This window comes from Rhododendron vialii, chromosome 6a, assembly GCF_030253575.1.
Source record: "Rhododendron vialii isolate Sample 1 chromosome 6a, ASM3025357v1".
NCBI lineage: Eukaryota > Viridiplantae > Streptophyta > Magnoliopsida > Ericales > Ericaceae > Rhododendron > Rhododendron vialii.
The window spans coordinates 17,175,582-17,201,777 of NC_080562.1; positions in this window are offsets into that span (position 1 = coordinate 17,175,582).

Here is a 26,196-nt window from a genome sequence, read left to right on the forward strand (position 1 = left end):
ACCACTCCAAATTGGTGCAATACCGTACGAGTACTTCGTTACGGTACCAAACCACACCAAAAGGATACAATACCGTACGAGTACTTCGTTACGGTACCAAACCACACCAAAACGGTGCAAAACCGTACGAGTACATCCATACGGTACCAAACCACACCAAAACGGTGCAATACCGTACGAGTACTTCGTTACGGTACCAAACCACACAAAAACGGTGCAATACCGTGCGAGTACTTCGTTACGGTACCAAACCACACCAAAATGGTACAATACCATACGAGTACATCGTTACGGTACCAAACCAAACCAAAACGATGCAATGCCGTACGAGTACATCCGTACGGTACCAAACCACACCAAATTGGTGCAAAACCGTACGAGTACATCCATACGCTACCAAACCACACCAAAATGGTGCAATACCATACGAGTACATTCATACGGTACCAAACCACACCAAAAGGGTACAATACCGTGCGAGTACTTCGTTACGGTACCAAACCAAACCAAAACGATGCAATACCGTACGAGTACATCCATACGGTACCAAACCACACCAAATTGGTGCAAAACCGTACGAGTACATCCATACGCTACCAAACCACACCAAAACGGTGCAAAACCGTACGAGTACATCCATACGGTACGAAACCACACCAAAACGGTGCGATACCGTACGAGTACATCCATACGGTAACAAACCACACCAAAACGGTGCAAAACCGTACGAGTACATCCATACGCTACCAAACCACACCAAAATGGTGCAATACCATACGAGTACATTCATACGGTACCAAACCACACCAAAAGGGTACAATACCGTGCGAGTACTTCGTTACGGTACCAAACCAAACCAAAATGAGGCAATACTGTACGAGTACATCCATACGGTACCAAACCACACCAAATTGGTGCAAAACCGTACGAGTACATCCATACGTTACCAAACCACACCAAAACGGTGCAAAACCGTACGAATACATCCATACGGTACCAAACCACTCCAAAACGGTGCAATACCGTACGAGTACATCCATACGGTAACAAACCACACCAAAACGGTGCAAAACCGTACGAGTACATCCATACGGTACCAAACCACACCAAAACGGTGCAATACCGTTCAGTTACATCCATACGGTACCAAACCACACCAAAACGGAGCAATACCGTACAAGTACATCCATACGGTACCAAACCACACCAAAACGGTGCAATACCGTACGAGTACTTCGTTACGGTACAAAACCACCCCCAAAGGGTACAATACCGTATGAGTACTTCGTTACGGTATCAAGCCAAAACAAAACGGTGCAATACCGTACGAGTACATCCATACGGTACCAAACCACACCAAAACGGTGCAATACCGTACGAGTACATCCATGCGGTACCAAACCACACCAAAACGGAGCAATACCGTACGAGAACATCCATACGGTACCAAACCACACCAAAACGGTGCAATACCGTACGAGTACTTCGTTACGGTACCAAACCACCCCCAAAGGGTACAATACCGTACGAGTACTTCGTTACGGTACCAAGCCAAAACAAAAAGGTGCAATACCGTACGAGTACATCCATACGGTACCAAACCACACCAAATTGGTGCAAAACCGTACGAGTACATCCATACACTACCAAACCACACCAAAATGGTGCAATACCATACGAGTACATTCATACGGTACCCAACCACACCAAAAGGGTACAATACCGTGCGAGTACTTCGTTACGGTACCATACCAAACCAAAACGATGCAATACTGTACGAGTACATCCATACGGTACCAAACCACACCAAATTGGTGCAAAACCGTACGAGTACATCCATACGTCACCAAACCACACCAAAACGGTGCAAAACGTACGAGTACATCCATACGGCACCAAACCACTCCAAAACGGTGCAATACCGTACGAGTACATCCATACGGTAACAAACCACACCAAAACGGTGCAAAACCGTACGAGTACATCCATACGGTACCAAACCACACCAAAACGGTGCAATACTGTTCGAGTACATCCATACGGTACCAAACCACACCAAAACGGAGCAATACCGTACAAGTACATCCATACGGCACCAAACCACACCAAAACGGTGCAATACCGTACGAGTACTTCGTTACGGTACCAAACCACCCCCAAAGGGTACAATACCGTATGAGTACTTCGTTACGGTATCAAGCCAAAACAAAACGGTGCAATACCGTACGAGTACATCCATACGGTACCAAACCACACCAAAACGGTGCAATACCGTACGAGTACATCCATACGGTACCAAACCACACCAAAACGGTGCAATACCGTACGAGTACATCCATACGGTACCAAACCACACAAAAACGGAGCAATACCGTACGAGTACATCCATACGGTACCAAACCACACCAAAACGGTGCAATACCGTACGAGTACTTCGTTACGGTACCAAACCACCCCAAAAGGGTACAAAACCGTACGACTACTTCGTTACGGTACCAAACCAAAACAAAACGGTGCAATACCGTACGAGTACATCCATACGGTACCAAACCACTCCAAATTGGTGCAATACCGTACGAGTACTTCGTTACGGAACCAAACCACACCAAAAGGATACAATACCGTACGAGTACTTCGTTACGGTACCAAACGACACCAAAACGGTACAATACCGTATGAGTACTTCGTTACGGTACCAAACCACACCAAAATGGTGCAAAACCGTACGAGTACATCCATACGGTACCAAACCACACCAAAACGGTGCAATACCGTACGAGTACTTCGTTACGGTACCAAACCACACAAAACGGTGCAATACCGTGCGAGTACATCCATACGGTACCAAACTACACTAAAACGGTGCAATTCCGTACGAGTACTTCGTTACGGTACCAAACCACACCAAAAGGGTACAATACCGTACGAGTACTTCGTTACGGTACCAAACCACACCAAAACGGTGCAAAACCGTACGAGTACATCCATACGGTACACAACAACACCAAAACGGTGCAATACCGTACGAGTACATCCATACGGTACCAAACCACACCAAAACGGTGCAAAACCGTACGAGTACATCCATACGGTAGCAAACCAAACCAAAACGGTGCAATACCGTACTAGTACATCCATACGGTACCAAACTACACTAAAACGGTGCAGTACCGTACGAGTACTTCGTTATGGTACCAAACCACACCAAAAGGGTACAATACCGTACGAGTACTTCGTTACGGTACCTAACCACACGAAAAGGGTACAATACCGTACGAGTACATCCATACGGTACCAAACCACACAAAAATGGTGCAATACCGTACTCGTACGGTACCAAACCACACAAAAATGGTGCAATACCGTACGAGTACTTCGTTACGGCACCAAACCACACCAAAATGGTACACTACTGTACGAGTACATCGTTACGGTACCAAACGAAACCAAAACGTTGCAATATCGTACGAGTACATCCATACGGTACCAAACCACACCAAAACGATGCAATACCGTACGAGTACTTCGTTACGGTACCAAACCACACCAAAATGGTACAGTACCGTACGAGTACATCCATACGGTACCAAACCACACCAAAACGATGCAATACCGTACGAGTACATCCATACGGTACCAAACCACACCAAATTGGTGCAAAACCGTACGAGTACATCCATACGCTACCAAACCACACCAAAATGGTGCAATACCATACGAGTACATTCATACGGTACAAAACCACACCAAAAGGGTACAATACCGTGCGAGTACTTCGTTACGGTACCAAACCAAACCAAAACGATGCAATACTGTACGAGTACATCCATACGGTACCAAACCACACCAAATTGGTGCAAAACCGTACGAGTACATCCATACGTTTCCAAACCACACCAAAACGGTGCAAAACGGTACGAGTACATCCATACGGTACCAAACCACTCCAAAACGGTGCAATACCGTACGAGTACATCCATACGGTAACAAACCACACCAAAACGGAGCAATACCGTACAAGTACATCCATACGGTACCAAACCACACCAAAACGGTGCAATACCGTACGAGTACTTCGTTACGGTACCAAACCACCCCCAAAGGGTACAATACCGTATGAGTACTTCGTTACGGTATCAAGCCAAAACAAAACGGTGCAATACCGTACGAGTACATCCATACGGTACCAAACCACACCAAAACGGTGCAATACCGTACGAGTACTTCGTTACGGTACCAAACCACCCCCAAAGGGTACAATACCGTACGAGTACTTCGTTACGGTACCAAGCCAAAACAAAAAGGTGCAATACCGTACGAGTACATCCATACGGTACCAAACCACACCAAATTGGTGCAAAACCGTACGAGTACATCCATACGCTACCAAACCACACCAAAATGGTGCAATACCATACGAGTACATTCATACGGTACCAAACGACACCAAAAGGGTACAATACCGTGCGAGTACTTCGTTACGGTACCAAACAAAACCAAAACGAGGCAATACTGTACGAGTACATCCATACGGTACCAAACCACACCAAAACGGTGCAAAACCGTACGAGTACATCCATACGGTACCAAACCACTCCAAAACGGTGCAATACCGTACGAGTACATCCATACGGTAACAAACCACACCAAAACGGTGCAAAACCGTACGAGTACATCCATACGGTACCAAACCACACCAAAACGGTGCAATACCGTTCGAGTACATCCATACGGTACCAAACCACACCAAAACGGAGCAATACCGTACAAGTACATCCATACGGTACCAAACCACACCAAAACGGTGCAATACCGTACGAGTACTTCGTTACGGTACCAAACCACCCCCAAAGGGTACAATACCGTATGAGTACTTCGTTACGGTATCAAGCCAAAACAAAACGGTGCAATACCGTACGAGTACATCCATACGGTACCAAACCACACCAAAACGGTGCAATACCGTACGAGTACATCCATACGGTACCAAACCACACCAAAACGGAGCAATACCATACGAGAACATCCATACGGTACCAAACCACACCAAAACGGTGCAATACCGTACGAGTACTTCGTTACGGTACCAAACCACCCCCAAAGGGTACAATACCGTACGAGTACTTCGTTACGGTACCAAGCCAAAACAAAAAGGTGCAATACCGTACGAGTACATCCATACGGTACCAAACCACACCAAATTGGTGCAAAACCGTACGAGTACATCCATACGCTACCAAACCACACCAAAATGGTGCAATACCATACGAGCACATTCATACGGTACCAAACCACACCAAAAGGGTACAATACCGTGCGAGTACTTCGTTACGGTACCAAACCAAACCAAAACGATGCAATACTGTACGAGTACATCCATACGGTACCAAACCACACCAAATTGGTGCAAAACCGTACGAGTACATCCATACGTTACCAAACCACACCAAAACGGTGCAAAACCGTACGAGTACATCCATACGGCACCAAACCACTCCAAAACGGTGCAATACCGTACGAGTACATCCATACGGTAACAAACCACACCAAAACGGAGCAAAACCGTACGAGTACATCCATACGGTAACAAACCACACCAAAACGGTGCAAAACCGTACGAGTACATCCATACGGTAACAAACCACACCAAAACGGTGCAAAACCGTACGAGTACATCCATACGGTACCAAACCACACCAAAACGGTGCAATACCGTTCGAGTACATCCATACGGTACCAAACCACACCAAAACGGAGCAATACCGTACAAGTACATCCATACGGCACCAAACCACACCAAAACGGTGCAATACCGTACGAGTACTTCGTTACGGTACCAAACCACCCCCAAAGGGTACAATACCGTATGAGTACTTCGTTACGGTATCAAGCCAAAACAAAACGGTGCAATACCGTACGAGTACATCCATACGGTACCAAACCACACCAAAACGGTGCAATACCGTACGAGTACATCCATACGGTACCAAACCACACCAAAACGGAGCAATACCGTACGAGAACATCCATACGGTACCAAACCACACCAAAACGGTGCAATACCGTACGAGTACTTCGTTACGGTACCAAACCACCCCCAAAGGGTACAATACCGTACGAGTACTTCGTTACGGTACCAAGCAAAAACAAAAAGGTGCAATACCGTACGAGTACATCCATACGGTACCAAACCACACCAAAACGGTGCAATACCGTACGAGTACATCCATACGGTACCAAACCACACCAAAACGGAGCAATACCGTACGAGTACATCCATACGCTACCAAACCACACCAAAACGGTGCAATACCGTACGAGTACTTCGTTACGGTACCAAACCACCCCAAAAGGGTACAAAACCGTACGACTACTTCGTTACGGTACCAAACCAAAACAAAACGGTGCAATACCGTACGAGTACATCCATACGGTACCAAACCACTCCAAATTGGTGCAATACCGTACGAGTACTTCGTTACGGTACCAAACCACACCAAAAGGATACAATACCGTACGAGTACTTCGTTACGGTACCAAACGACACCAAAACGGTACAATACCGTATGAGTACTTCGTTACGGTACCAAACCACACCAAAATGGTGCAAAACCGTACGAGTACATCCATACGGTACCAAACCACACCAAAACGGTGCAATACCGTACGAGTACTTCGTTACGGTACCAAACCACACAAAACGGTGCAATACCGTGCGAGTACATCCATACGGTACCAAACTACACTAAAACGGTGCAATTCCGTACGAGTACTTCGTTACGGTACCAAACCACACCAAAAGGGTACAATACCGTACGAGTACTTCGTTACGGTACCAAACCACACCAAAACGGTGCAAAACCGTACGAGTACATCCATACGGTACCAAACAACTCCAAAACGGTGCAATACCGTACGAGTACATCCATACGGTACCAAACCACACCAAAACGGTGCAAAACCGTACGAGTACATCCATACGGTACCTAACCAAACCAAAACGGTGCAATACCGTACTAGTACATCCATACGGTACAAAACTACACTAAAACCGTGCAATACCGTACGAGTACTTCGTTATGGTACCAAACCACACCAAAAGGGTACAATACCGTACGAGTACTTCGTTACGGTACCTAACCACACCAAAAGGGTACAATACCGTACGAGTACATCCATACGGTACCAAACCACACAAAAATGGTGCAATACCGTACGAGTACTTCGTTACGGTACCAAACCACACAAAAATGGTGCAATACCGTACGAGTACTTCGTTACGGCACCAAACCACACCAAAATGGTACACTACTGTACGAGTACATCGTTACGGTACCAAACGAAACCAAAACGTTGCAATATCGTACGAGTACATCCATACGGTACCAAACCACACCAAAACGATGCAATACCGTACGAGTACTTCGTTACGGTACCAAACCACACCAAAATGGTACAGTACCGTACGAGTACATCCATACGGTACCAAACCACACCAAAACGATGCAATACCGTACGAGTACATCCATACGGTACCAAACCACACCAAATTGGTGCAAAACCGTACGAGTACATCCATACGCTACCAAACCACACCAAAATGGTGCAATACCATACGAGTACATTCATACGGTACCAAACCACACCAAAAGGGTACAATACCGTGCGAGTACTTCGTTACGGTACCAAACCAAACCAAAACGATGCAATACTGTACGAGTACATCCATACGGTACCAAACCACACCAAATTGGTGCAAAACCGTACGAGTACATCCATACGTTACCAAACCACACCAAAACGGTGCAAAACCGTACGAGTACATCCATACGGTACCAAACAACTCCAAAACGGTGCAATACCGTACGAGTACATCCATACGGTAACAAACCACACCAAAACGGTGCAAAACCGTACGAGTACATCCATACGGTACCAAACCACACCAAAACGGTGCAATACCGTTCGAGTACATCCATACGGTACCAAACCACACCAAAACGGAGCAATACCGTACAAGTACATCCATACGGTACCAAACCACACCAAAACGGTGCAATACCGTACGAGTACTTCGTTACGGTACCAAACCACCCCCAAAGGGTACAATACCGTATGAGTACTTCGTTACGGTATCAAGCCAAAACAAAACGGTGCAATACCGTACGAGTACATCCATACGGTACCAAACCACACCAAAACGGTGCAATACCGTACGAGTACATCCATACGGTACCAAACCACACCAAAACGGAGCAATACCGTACGAGTACATCCATACGGTACCAAACCACACCAAAACGGTGCAATACCGTACGAGTACTTCGTTACGGTACCAAACCACCCCCAAAGGGTACAATACCGTATGAGTACTTCGTTACGGTATCAAGCCAAAACAAAACGGTGCAATACCGTACGAGTACATCCATACGGTACCAAACCACACCAAAACGGTGCAATACCGTACGAGTACATCCATACGGTACCAAACCACACCAAAACGGAGCAATACCGTACGAGAACATCCATACGGTACCAAACCACACCAAAACGGTGCAATACCGTACGAGTACTTCGTTACGGTACCAAACCACCCCCAAAGGGTACAATACCGTACGAGTACTTCGTTACGGTACCAAGCCAAAACAAAAAGGTGCAATACCGTACGAGTACATCCATACGGTACCAAACCACACCAAAACGGTGCAATACCGTACGAGTACATCCATACGGTACCAAACCACACCAAAACGGAGCAATACCGTACGAGTACATCCATACGGTACCAAACCACACCAAAACGGTGCAATACCGTACGAGTACTTCGTTACGGTACCAAACCACCCCAAAAGGGTACAAAACCGTACGACTACTTCGTTACGGTACCAAACCAAAACAAAACGGTGCAATACCGTACGAGTACATCCATACGGTACCAAACCACTCCAAATTGGTGCAATACCGTACGAGTACTTCGTTACGGTACCAAACCACACCAAATGGATACAATACCGTACGAGTACTTCGTTACGGTACCAAACGACACCAAAACGGTACAATACCGTACGAGTACTTCGTTACGGTACTAAACCACACCAAAACGGTGCAAAACCGTACGAGTACATCCATACGGTACCAAACCACACCAAAACGGTGCAATACCGTACGAGTACATTGATACGGTACCAAACGACACCAAAATGATGCAATACCGTACGAGTACTTCGTTACGGTACCAAACCACACCAAAATGGTACAATACCGTACGAGTACTTCCTTACGCTACCAAACCACACCAAAACGGTGCAAAACCGTACAAGTACATCCATACGGTACCAAACCACCCTGAAACGGTGCAATACCGTACGAGTACATCCATACGGTACCAAACCACACCGAAACGGTGCAAAACTGTACGAGTACATCCATACGGTACCAAACCACACCGAAACGGTGCAATACGGTACGAGTACATCCATACGGTACCAAACCACACCAAAACGGTGCAAAACCTACGAGTACATCCATACGGTACCAAACCGCACCGAAACGGTGCAATACTGTACGAGTACATCCATACGGTACCAAACCACACCGAAACGGTGCAAAACCGTACGAGTACATCCATACGGTACCAAACCACACCTAAACGGTGCAATACCGTACGAGTACATCCATATGGTACCAAACAACACCAAAACGGTGCAATACCGTACGAGTACATCCATACGGTACCAAACCACACCAAAACGGTGCAATACCGTACGAGTACATTGATACGGTTCCAAATCACACCAAAACGATGCAATACCGTACGAGTACTTCGTTACGGTACCAAACAACACCAAAATGGTACAATACCGTACGAGTACATCCATACGGTACCAAACCACACCAAAACGATGCAATACCGTACGAGTACTTCGTTACGGTACCAAACCACACCAAAATGGTACAGTACCGTACGAGTACATCCATACGGTACCAAACCACACCAAAACGATGCAATACCGTACGAGTACATCCATACGGTACCAAACCACACCAAATTGGTGCAAAACCGTACGAGTACATCCATACGCTACCAAACCACACCAAAATGGTGCAATACCATACGAGTACATTCATACGGTACCAAACCACACCAAAAGGGTACAATACCGTGCGAGTACTTCGTTACGGTACCAAACCAAATCAAAACGATGCAATACTGTACGAGTACATCCATACGGTACCAAACCACACCAAATTGGTGCAAAACCGTACGAGTACATCCATACGTTACCAAACCACACCAAAACGGTGCAAAACCGTACGAGTACATCCATACGGTACCAAACCACTCCAAAACGGTGCAATACCGTACGAGTACATCCATACGGTAACAAACCACACCAAAACGGTGCAAAACCGTACGAGTACATCCATACGGTACCAAACCACACCAAAACGGTGCAATACCGTTCGAGTACATCCATACGGTACCAAACCACACCAAAACGGAGCAATACCGTACAAGTACATCCATACGGTACCAAACCACACCAAAACGGTGCAATACCGTACGAGTACTTCGTTACGGTACCAAACCACCCCCAAAGGGTACAATACCGTATGAGTACTTCGTTACGGTATCAAGCCAAAACAAAACGGTGCAATACCGTACAAGTACATCCATACGGTACCAAACCACACCAAAACGGTGCAATACCGTACGAGTACATCCATACGGTACCAAACCACACCAAAACGGAGCAATACCGTACGAGTACATCCATACGGTACCAAACCACACCAAAACGGTGCAATACCGTACGAGTACTTCGTTACGGTACCAAACCACACCAAAACGGTACAATACCGTACGAGTACTTCGTTACGGTACCAAACCACACCAAAACGGTGCAAAACCATACGAGTACATCCATACGGTACCAAACCAAACCAAAATGGTGCAATACCGTACGAGTACATCCATACGGCACCAAACTACACCAAAACGGTGCAATACCGTACGAGTAATTCGTTACGGTACCAAACCACACCAAAAGGGTACAATACCGGACGAGTACTTCGTTACGGTACCAAACCACACCAAAACGGTGCAAAACCGTACGAGCACATCCATACGGTACCAAACAACACAAAAACGGTGCAATACCGTACGAGTACATCCATACGGTACCAAACCACACCAAAACGGTGCAATACCGTACGAGTACATCCATACGGTACCAAACCACACCAAAACGGAGCAATACCGTACGAGAACATCCATACGGTACCAAACCACACCAAAACGGTGCAATACCGTACGAGTACTTCGTTACGGTACCAAACCACCCCCAAAGGGTACAATACCGTACGAGTACTTCGTTACGGTACCAAGCCAAAACAAAAAGGTGCAATACCGTACGAGTACATCCATACGGTACCAAACCACACCAAAACGGTGCAATACCGTACGAGTACATCCATACGGTACCAAACCACACCAAAACGGAGCAATACGGTACCAAACCACACCAAAACGGAGCAATACCGTACGAGTACATCCATACGGTACCAAACCACACCAAAACGGTGCAATACCGTACGAGTACTTCGTTACGGTACCAAACCACCCCAAAAGGGTACAAAACCGTACGACTACTTCGTTACGGTACCAAACCAAAACAAAACGGTGCAATACCGTACGAGTACATCCATACGGTACCAAACCACTCCAAATTGGTGCAATACCGTACGAGTACTTCGTTACGGTACCAAACCACACCAAATGGATACAATACCGTACGAGTACTTCGTTACGGTACCAAACGACACCAAAACGGTACAATACCGTACGAGTACTTCGTTACGGTACTAAACCACACCAAAACGGTGCAAAACCGTACGAGTACATCCATACGGTACCAAACCACACCAAAACGGTGCAATACCGTACGAGTACATTGATACGGTACCAAACCACACAAAAACGATGCAATACCGTACGAGTACTTCGTTACGGTACCAAACCACACCAAAATGGTACAATACCGTACGAGTACTTCGTTACGCTACCAAACCACACCAAAACGGTGCAAAACCGTACGAGTACATCCATACGGTACCAAACCACCCCGAAACGGTGCAATACCGTACGAGTACATCCATACGGTACCAAACCACACCGAAACGGTGCAAAACCGTACGAGTACATCCATACGGTACCAAACCACACCGAAACGGTGCAATACGGTACGAGTACATCCATACGGTACCAAACCACACCAAAACGGTGCAAAACCTACGAGTACATCCATACGGTACCAAACCGCACCGAAACGGTGCAATACTGTACGAGTACATCCATACGGTACCAAACCACACCGAAACGGTGCAAAACCGTACGAGTACATCCATACGGTACCAAACCACACCTAAACGGTGCAATACCGTACGAGTACATCCATATGGTACCAAACAACACCAAAACGGTGCAATACCGTACGAGTACATCCATACGGTACCAAACCACACCAAAACGGTGCAATACCGTACGAGTACATTGATACGGTACCAAATCACACCAAAACGATGCAATACCGTACGAGTACTTCGTTACGGTACCAAACCACACCAAAATGGTACAATACCGTACGAGTACATCCATACGGTACCAAACCACACCAAAACGGTGCAAAACCGTACGAGTACATCCATACGGTACCAAACCACCCCGAAACGGTGCAATACCGTACGAGTACATCCATACGGTACCAAACAACACCGAAACGGTGCAAAACCATACGAGTACATCCATACGGTACCAAACCACACCAAAACGGTGCAATACGGTACGAGTACATCCATACGGTACCAAACCACACCGAAACGGTGCAAAACCGTACGAGTACATCCATACGGTAACAAACCACACCAAAACGGTGCAATACCGTACGAGTACATCCATACGGTACAAAACCACACCAAAACGGTGCAATACCGTACGAGTACTTCGTTATGGTACCAAACCACCCCAAAAGGGTACAATGTCGTACGAGTACTTCGTTACGGTACCAAACCACACCGCAACGGTACAATACCTTACGAGTACATCCATACGGTACCAAACCACACCAAAACGGTGTGATACCGTACGAGTACTTTGTTACGGTACCAAACCATACCAAAACGGTGCAATACCGTTCGAGTACTTCGTTACGGTACCAAACCACACCAAAACGGTACAATACCGTACGAGTACTTCGTTACGGTACCAAACAAAAACAAAACGGAGCAATACCGTGCGAGTACATCCATACGGTTCCAAACCACACCAAAACGGTGCAATACCGTACGAGTACTTCGTTACGGTACCAAACCACACCAAAAGGGTACAATACCATACGAGTACTTCGTTACGGTACCAAACCACACCAAAACGGTGCAAAACCGTACGAGTACATCCATACGGTACCAATCCACACCAAAACGGTGCAATACCGTACGAGTACTTCGTTACGGTACCAAACCACCCCCAAAGGGTACAATACCGTACGAGTACTTCGTTACGGTACCAAGCCAAAACAAAACGGTTCAATACCGTACGAGTACATCCATACGGTACCAAACCACACCAAAACGGTGCAATACCGTACAAGTACTTCGTTACGGTACCAAACCACACAAAAACGGTGCAATACCGTGCGAGTACTTTGTTACGGTACCAAACCTCACCAAAACGGTACAATACCGTACGAGTACATCGTTACGGTACCAAACCAAACCAAAACGGTGCAATACCGTACGAGTACATCCATACGGTACCAAACCACACCAAATTTGTGCAATACCGTACGAGTACATCGTTACGGTACCAAACCACACCAAAACGGTGCAAAACCGTACGAGTACATCCATACGGTACCAAACCAAACCAAAACGGTGCAATACCGTACGAGTACATCCATACGGTACCAAACTACACTAAAACGGTGCAATTCCGTACGATTACTTCGTTACGGTACCAAACCACACCAAAAGGGTACAATACCGTACGAGTACTTCGTTACGGTACCAAACTACACGAAAACGGTGCAAAACCGTACGAGTACATCCATACGGTACCAAACAACACCAAAACGGTGCAATACCGTACGCGTACATCCATACGGTACCAAACCACACCAAAACGGTGCAAAACCGTATGAGTACATCCATACGGTACCAAACAAAACCAAAACGGTGCAATACCGTACTAGTACATCCATACGGTACCAAACTACACTAAAACGGTGCAATACCGTACGAGTACTTCGTTATGCTACCAAACCACACCAAAAGGGTACAGTACCGTACGAGTGCATCGTTACGGTACCTAACCACACCAAAAGGGTACAATACCGTACGAGTACATCCATACGGTACCAAACCACACAAAAATGGTGCAATACCGTACGAGTACTTCGTTACGGTACCAAACCACACAAAAACGGTGCAATACCGTACGAGTACTTCGTTACGGCACCAAACCACAACAAAATGGTACACTACTGTACGAGTACATCGTTACGGTACCAAACGAAACCAAAACGTTGCAATATCGTACGAGTACATCCATACGGTACCAAACCACACCAAAACGATGCAATACCGTATGAGTACTTCGTTACGGTACCAAACCACACCAAAATGGTACAGTACCGTACGAGTACATCCATACGGTACCAAACCACACCAAAACGGTGCAATACCGTCCGAGTACTTCGTTACGGTACCAAACCACACCAAAAGGATACAATACCGTACGAATACTTCGTTACGGTACCAAACCTCACCAAAACGGTACAATACCGTACGAGTACATCGTTACGGTACCAAACCAAACCAAAACGATGCAATACCGTACGAGTACATCCATACGGTACCAAACCACACCGAATTGGTGCAATACCGTACGAGTACTTCGTTACGGTACCAAACCACACCAAAACGGTGCAAAACCGTACGAGTACATCCATACGGTACCAAACCAAACCAAAACGGTGCAATACCGTACGAGTACATCCATATGGTACCAAACTACACTAAAACGGTGCAATTCCGTACGAGTACTTCGTTACGGTACCAAACCACACCAAAAGGGTACAATACCGTACGAGTACTTCGTTACGGTACCAAACCACACCAAAACGGTGCAAAACCGTACGAGTACATCCATACGGTACCAATCCACACCAAAACGGTGCAATACCGTACGAGTACTTCGTTACGGTACCAAACCACCCCCAAAGGGTACAATACCGTACGAGTACTTCGTTACGGTACCAAGCCAAAACAAAACGGTGCAATACCCTACGAGTACATCCATACGGTACCAAACCACACCAAAACGGTGCAATACCGTACAAGTACTTCGTTACGGTACCAAACCACACAAAAACGGTGCAATACCGTGCGAGTACTTCGTTACGGCACCAAACCTCACCAGAACGCTACAATACCGTACGAGTACATCGTTACGGTACCAAACCAAACCAAAACGGTGCAATACCGTACGAGTACATCCATACGGTACCAAACCACACCAAATTGGTGCAATACCGTACGAGTACTTCGTTACGGTACCAAACCACGCCAAAATGGTGCAAAACCGTACGAGTACATCCATACGGTACCAAACCAAACCAAAACGGTGCAATACCGTACGAGTACATCCATACGGTACCAAACTACACTAAAACGGTGCAATTCCGTACGAGTACTTCGTTATGGTACCAAACCACACCAAAAGGGTACAATACCGTACGAGTACTTCGTTACGGTACCAAACCACACCAAAACGGTGCAAAACCGTACGAGTACATCCATACGGTACCAAACAACACCAAAACGGTGCAATACCGTACGAGTACATCCATACGGTACCAAACCACACCAAAACGGTGCAAAACCGTATGAGTACATCCATACGGTACCAAACCAAACCAAAACGGTGCAATACCGTACTAGTACATCCATACGGTACCAAACTACACTAAAACGGTGCAATACCGTACGAGTACTTCGTTATGGTACCAAACCACACCAAAAGGGTACAATACCGTACGAGTGCATCGTTACAGTACCTAACCACACCAAAAGGGTACAATACCGTACGAGTACATCCATACGGTACCAAACCACACAAAAATGGTGCAATACCGTACGTGTACTTCGTTACGGTACCAAACCACACAAAAACGGTGCAATACCGTACGAGTACTTCGTTACGGCACCAAACCACACCAAAATGGTACACTACTGTACGAGTACATCGTTACGGTACCAAACGAAACCAAAACGTTGCAATATCGTACGAGTACATCCATACGGTACCAAACCACACCAATACATCCATACGGTACCAAACCACACCAAAACGATGCAATACCGTACGAGTACTTCGTTACGGTACCAAACCAAACCAAAATGGTACAGTACCGTACGAGTACATCCATACGGTACCAAACCACACCAAAACGGTGCAAAACCGTACCAGTACATCCATACGGTACCAAACCACACCGAAACGGTGCAATACCGTACGAGTAAATCCATACGGTACCAAACCACACCGAAACGGTGCAAAACCGTACGAGTACATCCATACGGTACCAAACCACACCTAAACGGTGCAATACCGTACGAGTACATCCATACGGTACTAAACCACACCAAAATGGTGCAATACCGTACGAGTACTTCGTTACGGTACCAAACCACACCAAAAGGGTACAATACCGTACGAGTACTTCGTTACGGTACCAAACCACACCAAAACGGTGCAAAACCGTACGAGTACATCCATACGGTACCAATCCACACCAAAACGGTGCAATACCGTACGAGTACTTCGTTACGGTACCAAACCACCCCCAAAGGGTACAATACCGTACGAGTACTTCGTTACGGTACCAAGCCAAAACAAAACGGTGCAATACCCTACGAGTACATCCATACGGTACCAAACCACACCAAAACGGTGCAATACCGTACAAGTACTTCGTTACGGTACCAAACAACACAAAAACGGTGCAATACCGTGCGAGTACTTCGTTACGGCACCAAACCTCACCAGAACGGTACAATACCGTACGAGTACATCGTTACGGTACCAAACCAAACCAAAACGGTGCAATACCGTACGAGTACATCCATACGGTACCAAACCACACCAAATTGGTGCAATACCGTACGAGTACTTCGTTACGGTACCAAACCACACCAAAACGGTGCAAAACCGTACGAGTACATCCATACGGTACCAAACCAAACCAAAACGGTGCAATACCGTACGAGTACATACATACGGTACCAAACTACACTAAAACGGTGCAATTCCGTACGAGTACTTCGTTATGGTACCAAACCACACCAAAAGGGTACAATACCGTACGAGTACTTCGTTACGGTACCAAACCACACCAAAACGGTGCAAAACCGTACGAGTACATCCATACGGTACCAAACAACACCAAAACGGTGCAATACCGTACGAGTACATCCATACGGTACCAAACCACACCAAAACGGTGCAAAACCGTATGAGTACATCCATACGGTACCAAACCAAACCAAAACGGTGCAATACCGTACTAGTACATCCATACGGTACCAAACTACACTAAAACGGTGCAATACCGTACGAGTACTTCGTTATGGTACCAAACCACACCAAAAGGGTACAATACCGTACGAGTGCATCGTTACAGTACCTAACCACACCAAAAGGGTACAATACCGTACGAGTACATCCATACGGTACCAAACCACACAAAAATGGTGCAATACCGTACGTGTACTTCGTTACGGTACCAAACCACACAAAAACGGTGCAATACCGTACGAGTACTTCGTTACGGCACCAAACCACACCAAAATGGTACACTACTGTACGAGTACATCGTTACGGTACCAAACGAAACCAAAACGTTGCAATATCGTACGAGTACATCCATACGGTACCAAACCACACCAATACATCCATACGGTACCAAACCACACCAAAACGATGCAATACCGTACGAGTACTTCGTTACGGTACCAAACCACACCAAAATGGTACAGTACCGTACGAGTACATCCATACGGTACCAAACCACACCAAAACGGTGCAATACCGTACGAGTACTTCGTTACGGTACCAAACCACCCCAAAAGGGTACAATACCGTACGAGTACTTCGTTACGGTACCAAACCACACCAAAAGGGTACAATACCGTACGAGTAGTTCGTTACGGTACCAAACCACACCAAAACGGTGCAAAACCGTACGAGTACATCCATACGGTACCAAACAACACCAAAACGGTGCAATACCGTACGAGTACATCCATACGGTACCAAACCACACCAAAACGGTGCAAAACCGTACGAGTACATCCATACGGTACCAATCCAAACCAAAACGGTGCAATACCGTACGAGTACATCCATACGGTACCAAACTACACTAAAACGGTGCAATACCGTACGAGTACTTCGTTACGGTACCAAACCACACCAAAAGGGTACAATACCGTACGAGTACTTCGTTACGGTACCTAACCACACCAAAAGGGTAGAATACCGTACGAGTACTTCGTTACGGTACCAAACCACACCAAAACTGTGCAAAACCGTACGAGTACATCCATACGGTACCAAACCACACAAAAATGGTGCAATACCGCACGAGTACTTCGTTACGGTACCAAACATCACAAAAACGGTGCAATACCGTACGAGTACTTCGTTACGGTACCAAACCACACCAAAATGGTACAATACCGTACGAGTACATCGTTACGGTACCAAACCAAACCAAAACGTTGCAATGCCGTACGAGTACATCCATACGGTACCAAACAAAACCAAAACGATGCAATACCGTACGAGTACTTCGTTACGGTACCAAACCTCACCAAAATGGTACAGTACCGTACGAGTACATCCATACGGTACCAAACCACACCAAAACGGTGCAAAACCGTACCAGTACATCCATACGGTACCAAACCACACCGAAACGGTGCAATACCGTACGAGTAAATCCATACGGTACCAAACCACACCGAAACGGTGCAAAACCGTACGAGTACATCCATACGGTACCAAACCACACCTAAACGGTGCAATACCGTACGAGTACATCCATACGGTACTAAACCACACCAAAATGGTGCAATACCGTACGAGTACTTCGTTACGGTACCAAACCACCCCAAAAGGGTACAATACCGTACGAGTACTTCGTTAGGGTACCAAACCACACCACAACGGTACAATACCTTACGAGTACATCCATACGGTACCAAACCAAACCAAAACGGTGCAATACCCTACGAGTACATCCATACGGTACCAAACTACACTAAAACGATGCAATACCGTACAAGTACTTCGTTACGGTACCAAACCACACCAAAAGGGTACAATACCGTACGAGTACTTCGTTACGGTACCAAACCACACCAAAAGGGTACAATACCGTACGAGTACTTCGTTACGGTACCAAACCACACCAAAATGGTGCAAAATCGTACGAGTACATCCATACGGTACCAAACCACACCCAAACGGTGCAATACCGTACGAGTACTTCGTTACGGTACCAAACCACACAAAAACGGTGCAATACCGTGCAAGTACTTCGTTACGGTACCAAACCACACCAAAACGGTACAATACCGTACGAGTACATCGTTACGGTACCAAACCAAACCAAAACGATGCAATACCGTACGAGTACATCCATACGGTACCAAACCACACCAAATTGGTGCAATACCGTATGAGTACTTCGTTACGGTACCAAACCACACCAAAACGGTGCAAAACCGTACGAGTACATCCATACGGTACCAAACCAAACCAACACGGTGCAATACCGTACGAGTACATCCATACGGTACCAAACTACACTAAAACGGTGCAATTCCGTACGAGTACTTCGTTACGGTACCAAACCACACCAAAAGGGTACAATACCAAACGAGTAGTTCGTTACGGTACCAAACCACCCCAAAACGGTGCAAAACCGTACGAGTACATCCATACGGTACCAAACAACACCAAAACGGTGCAATACCGTACGAGTACATCCATACGGTACCAAACCACACCAAAACGGTGCAAAACCGTACGAGTACATCCATACGGTACCAATCCAAACCAAAACGGTGCAATACCGTACGAGTACATCCATACGGTACCAAACTACACTAAAACGGTGCAATACCGTACGAGTACTTCGTTACGGTACCAAACCACACGAAAAGGGTACAATACCGTACGAGTACTTCGTTACGGTACCTAACCACACCAAAAGGGTACAATACCGTACGAGTACTTCGTTACGGTACCAAACCACACAAAAACGGTGCAAAACCGTACGAGTACATCCATACGGTACCAAACCACACAAAAATGGGGCAATACCGCACGAGTACTTCGTTACGGTACCAAACATAACAAAAACGGTGCAATACCGTACGAGTACTTCGTTACGGTACCAAACCACACCAAAATGGTACAATACCGTACGAGTACATCGATACGGTACCAAACCAAACCAAAACGTTGCAATGCCGTACGAGTACATCCATACGGTACCAAACCACACCAAAACGATGCAATACCGTACGAGTACTTCGTTACAGTACCAAACCACACCAAAATGGTACAGTACCGTACGAGTACATCCATACGGTACCAAACCACACCAAAACGGTGCAAAACCGTACCAATACATCCATACGGTACCAAACCACACCGAAACGGTGCAATACCGTACGAGTAAATCCATACGGTACCAAACCACACCGAAACGGTGCAAAACCGTACGAGTACATCCATACGGTACCAAACCACACCTAAACGGTGCAATACCGTACGAGTACATCCATACGGTACTAAACCACACCAAAATGGTGCAATACCGTACGAGTACTTCGTTACGGTACCAAACCACCCCAAAAGGGTACAATACCGTACGAGTACTTCGTTACGGTACCAAACCACACCACAACGGTACAATACCTTACGAGTACATCCATACGGTTCCAAACCACACCAAAACGGTGCGATACCGTACGACTACTTCGTTACGGTACCAAACCACACCAAAACGGTGCAATACCGTACGAGTACTTCGTTACGGTACCAAACCACACCAAAATGGTACAATACCGTACAGTACTTCGTTACGGTACCAAACCAAAACAAAACGGTGTGATACCGTACGAGTACATCCATACGGTACCAAACCACACCAAATTGGTGCAATACCGTACGAGTACTTCGTTACGGTACCAAACCACACCAAAAGGATACAATACCGTACGAGTACTTCGTTACGGTACCAAACCACACCAAAACGGTACAATACCGTACGAGTACTTTGTTACGGTACCAAACCACACCAAAACGGTGCAAAACCGTACGAGTACATGCATACGGTACCAAACCAAACCAAAACGGTGCAATACCCTACGAGTACATCCATACGATACCAAACTACACTAAAACGGTGCAATACCGTACGAGTACTTCGTTACGGTACCAAACCACACCAAAAGGGTACAATACCGTACGAGTACTTCGTTACGGTACCAAACCACACCAAAAGGGTACAATACCGCACGAGTACTTCGTTACGGTACCAAACCACACCAAAACGGTGCAAAACCGTACGTGTACATCCATACGGTACCAAACCACACCAAAACGGTGCAATCCCATACAAGTACTTCGTTACGGTACCAAACCACACAAAAACGGTGCAATACCGTGCAAGTACTTCGTTACGGCACCAAACCACACCAAAACGGTGCAATACCGTATGAGTACATCCATACGGTACCAAACCACCCCCAAACGGTGCAATACCGTACGAGTACTTAGTTACGGTACCAAACCACCCCCAATGGGTACAATACCGTACGAGTACTTCGTTACGGTACCAAACCAAAACAAAACGGTGCAATACCGTACGAGTACATCGTTACGGTACGAAACCAAACCAAAACGATGCAATACCGTACGAGTACATCCATAGAGTACCAAACCACAACAAATTGGTGCAATACTGTACGAGTACTTTGTTACAGTACCAAACCACACCAAAACGGTGCAAAACCGTACGAGTACATCCATACGGTACCAAACCAAACCAAAATGCGGCAATACCGTACGAGTACATCCATACGGTACCAAACTACACTAAAACGGTGCAATTCCGTACGAGTACTTCGTTACGGTACCAAACCACACCAAAATGGTACAATACCGTACGAGTACTTCGTTACGCTACCAAACCACACCAAAACGGTGCAAAACCGTACCAGTACATCCATACGGTACCAAACCACACTGAAACGGTGCAATACCGTACGAGTACACCCATACGGTACCAAACCACACCGAAACGGTGCAAAACCGTACGAGTACATCCATACGGTACCAAACCACACCAAAACGGTGCAATACCGTATGAGTACATCCATACGGTACCAAACCACCCCCAAACGGTGCAATACCGTACGAGTACTTCGTTACGGTACCAAACCACCCCCAAAGGGTACAATACCGTACGAGTACTTCGTTACGGTACCAAACCACACCACAACGGTACAATACCTTACGAGTACATCCATACAGTACCAAACCACACCAAAACGGTGCGATACCGTACGAGTACTTCGTTACGGTACCAAACCACACCAAAACGGTGCAATACCGTACGAGTACTTCGTTACGGTACCAAACCACACCAAAATGGTACAATACCGTACGAGTACTTCGTTACGGTACCAAACCAAAACAAAACGGTGCAAATACCGTACGAGTACATCCATACGGTACCAAACCACACGAAATTGGTGCAATGCCGTACGAGTACTTCGTTACGGTACCAAACCACACCAAAAGGATACAATACCGTACGAGTACTTCGTTACTGTACCAAACCACACCAAAACGGTACAATACCGTACGAGTACTTCATTACGGTACCAAACCACACCAAAACGGTGCAAAACCGTACGAGTACATCCATACGGTACCAAACCAAACCAAAACGGTGCAATACCCTACGAGTACATCCATACGGTACCAAACTACACTAAAACGGTGCAATACCGTACGAGTACTTCGTTACGGTACCAAACCACACCAAAAGGGTACAATACCGTACGAGTACTTCGTTACGGTACCAAACCACACCAAAAGGGTACAATACCGCACGAATACTTCGTTACGGTACCAAACGACACCAAAACGGTGCAAAACCGTACGTGTACATCCATACGGTACCAAACCACACCAAAACGGTGCAATACCATACAAGTACTTCGTTACAGTACCAAACCACACAAAAACGGTGCAATACCGTGCGAGTACTTCGTTACGGTACCAAACCACACCAAAACGGTACAATACTGTACGAGTACATCGTAACAGTACCAAACCAAACCAAAACGATGCAATACCGTACGAGTACATCCATACGGTACCAAACCACAACAAATTGGTGCAATACCGTACGAGTACTTCGTTACGGTACCATACCACACCAAAACGGTGCAAAACCGTACGAGTACATCCATACGGTACCAAACCAAACCAAAACGGTGCAATACCGTACGAGTACATCCACACTACAACAAATATGACCTTTTATAGCATTATGTAATAGCATTTTTTTAGGAATGCTATGGAAGGTAACCAATTATAGCGTTCATTAATGAGAAGCGGAGGAAAACTGGCGCCTGAAATACTATAGCGTTCATTAAAGGATACTATAGCGTTCCAATTTTTTTTTTTACTTGGCCCGCTAAATAGCACCCCCATTCTGAAATTTTCAGTCTTTCCTCCAAAATCAAAGGCGTAAATAGATCGTCTTCTTCGTCGACTGAAACCCTAGAAATTGGGTTTTGATAAAGCTTCTCCTGGCGATGCAAAATCGGGCGAAGAGATCTTCAGGCCCAAGATCAGTTTCACACCGTCGAGAAAGGCGCTGGACACACACACGGTCTCTTTCTCTCTCTCGATGAAAAACCGTTGCAACCTCTGTACTGAAAAACCGTTGCAACGATCGACTAGAATTGGCAGGGCACGAAAAGTTCTAATTCTGCCGCCCCAAATTCCAAATCGTTTCTTGCCCTAACACCAATTTCTTTCCCTCATGGCGCGGGCTCTCTCTCTCTCTCCTGCAAATCGACGAACACCGCCACCGCCGTTTGACCTCCATTCCACCACTCAGGCCCTCCTGTTACTCGACATTCACCACAACATGCGTAAGTCGATCTCTACGTTTATATCGATGTCCCATTTTCTCATCCTTAAACAAATTAGGTTTGCTGCAATAACTCTCTCTCTCTCTCTCTCTCTTTGCGCTAAATAGAGTACGATCGTCCCTTTTCTTTTGCCCTAACTTTTTGCAATTGAGGTACAAAGAAGCCATCATATGCTAATCGAAGACAAAGAGAGCACCAAAACGACGACCATTGCCATAGGGGTTTCTGACGAGATTCCACCAAGCAATCCTCAGCTCTCCCAAAAATCCTTTCCAGAAACATCATGCCTTCGCTATTACCACATGGTTCCACCATTGGTATGCTCAAAAGGGACCTTTATTCTGCTTATTAATTTCTTATCTCTCACCAGTTGTATGGTTGTGTATATTTTGAATCCTTATTGCTATTTATCACATGCATGCTACTGTTATTGGGAACCCAACTCCGTTGGGAGTGATTTCAATAGGACCTAGAGGATCCCCGAAAAGAACCGAAAGAGATCCCCATATATATTCTTTGAGAAATTTTCCACACAGAGGAGTATTAAACTTTTGTTATTGAGATTGAAGAACCCACTTAGAAATAAAAGAAGGAAAAATCTCAACATACAGTGGGGTCATTTGACTTTAAAAGAAGTTAACGTTTGTTGAATAGGACATAAATAGTCTAATTTCAGACTTTTTATGGCTAGGGATGTTTATGTTTTCACTGGCTCAATATGTTTCTTATAGATAAATTCTCATGTATTTAGTTCAATATTATGGTCCTAATGTAATGCATGCACGTCAGCACGTGCTAATCATTGGCTCAAAAATTTATCAAATTCAAGAAAAAGACAATAAGACACAATTGATGAATTGACTGCTCATCTTGTTCTGCCCAGATACTCTCTCTTTGTATTGCTTTTACATATGATCTCTTCCTTATTCTTATTCGTGGTGGAACAGTTGAATTCTTTTTAAGCTACTTCATCAGCTTTGCGCAAACTCCTAGGGATGGCTGTACTAGGGAGTCTTGTTCCTGGTTTATTGGAAAGAAGGATTAGTTTTTTGATAGCATCTTATCATTACATTCTCTCTGTGTTCTTCATTTTTGGTTTTATTTGGTATCTCGTTTCACATCATGAGGAAATTAGTTTTAAGCCTTTTATAGCTTTAATAGATTTTACTTGGTTTTGTTTGTTAAGATGATACAGAGACGGGAGCCTTGTTTCCTACCATATAATACCTACAAAAAACAAGATTTAAAATATTTCGATCATGAGACTTGACAACTTGTTAAGTTGCGGAAGGGACACGCTTGTGCATTCAAGTATGTCGGGCACAAACGTGTGCGTCTGTAGCAATGATTGCAGCTTCACCACATCCTGAAACTATTTCAATTTGAACCTTGAAGTAGGGATTGTTTCATTTGTTTGTAATATCCCTGAGCATTCTGAAATCATAAGTAATTAGCAGTTACTTCCTACATTTTTTGCTTTCTTCAGAAATTTAGAAGTTGTTTCATCCGTCTCTGGGGGTTGCATAGGTTGCATTTGCATATGTTGTTTCACCCTCCAAGGTACCGGACCTAAACCAACTGTATGTGAACTAACAGGTTACTTATATTACCCTGTTTTGACCACACATCCTATTAATTTTCCTTTCCTTCAAATTTCAGCCCATTATCGATTACTACCACTCGAAAATGCTTTGTGGTTTTACACCACTCGTGATTCAAAGTATCCGAACAATAGTAAGCTGAAAATAGAGAGAGCCAGGGGGTATTTGAAGGTGTCAAAACCATTTGACCCTATTGGAGATATCGGATTCAAGCGAGTGCTAAATTTTAGGCAAGGCTCCTTCAAACGATCCACGCCCACCAACTGGTACATGGAGGAATACTCTGTCA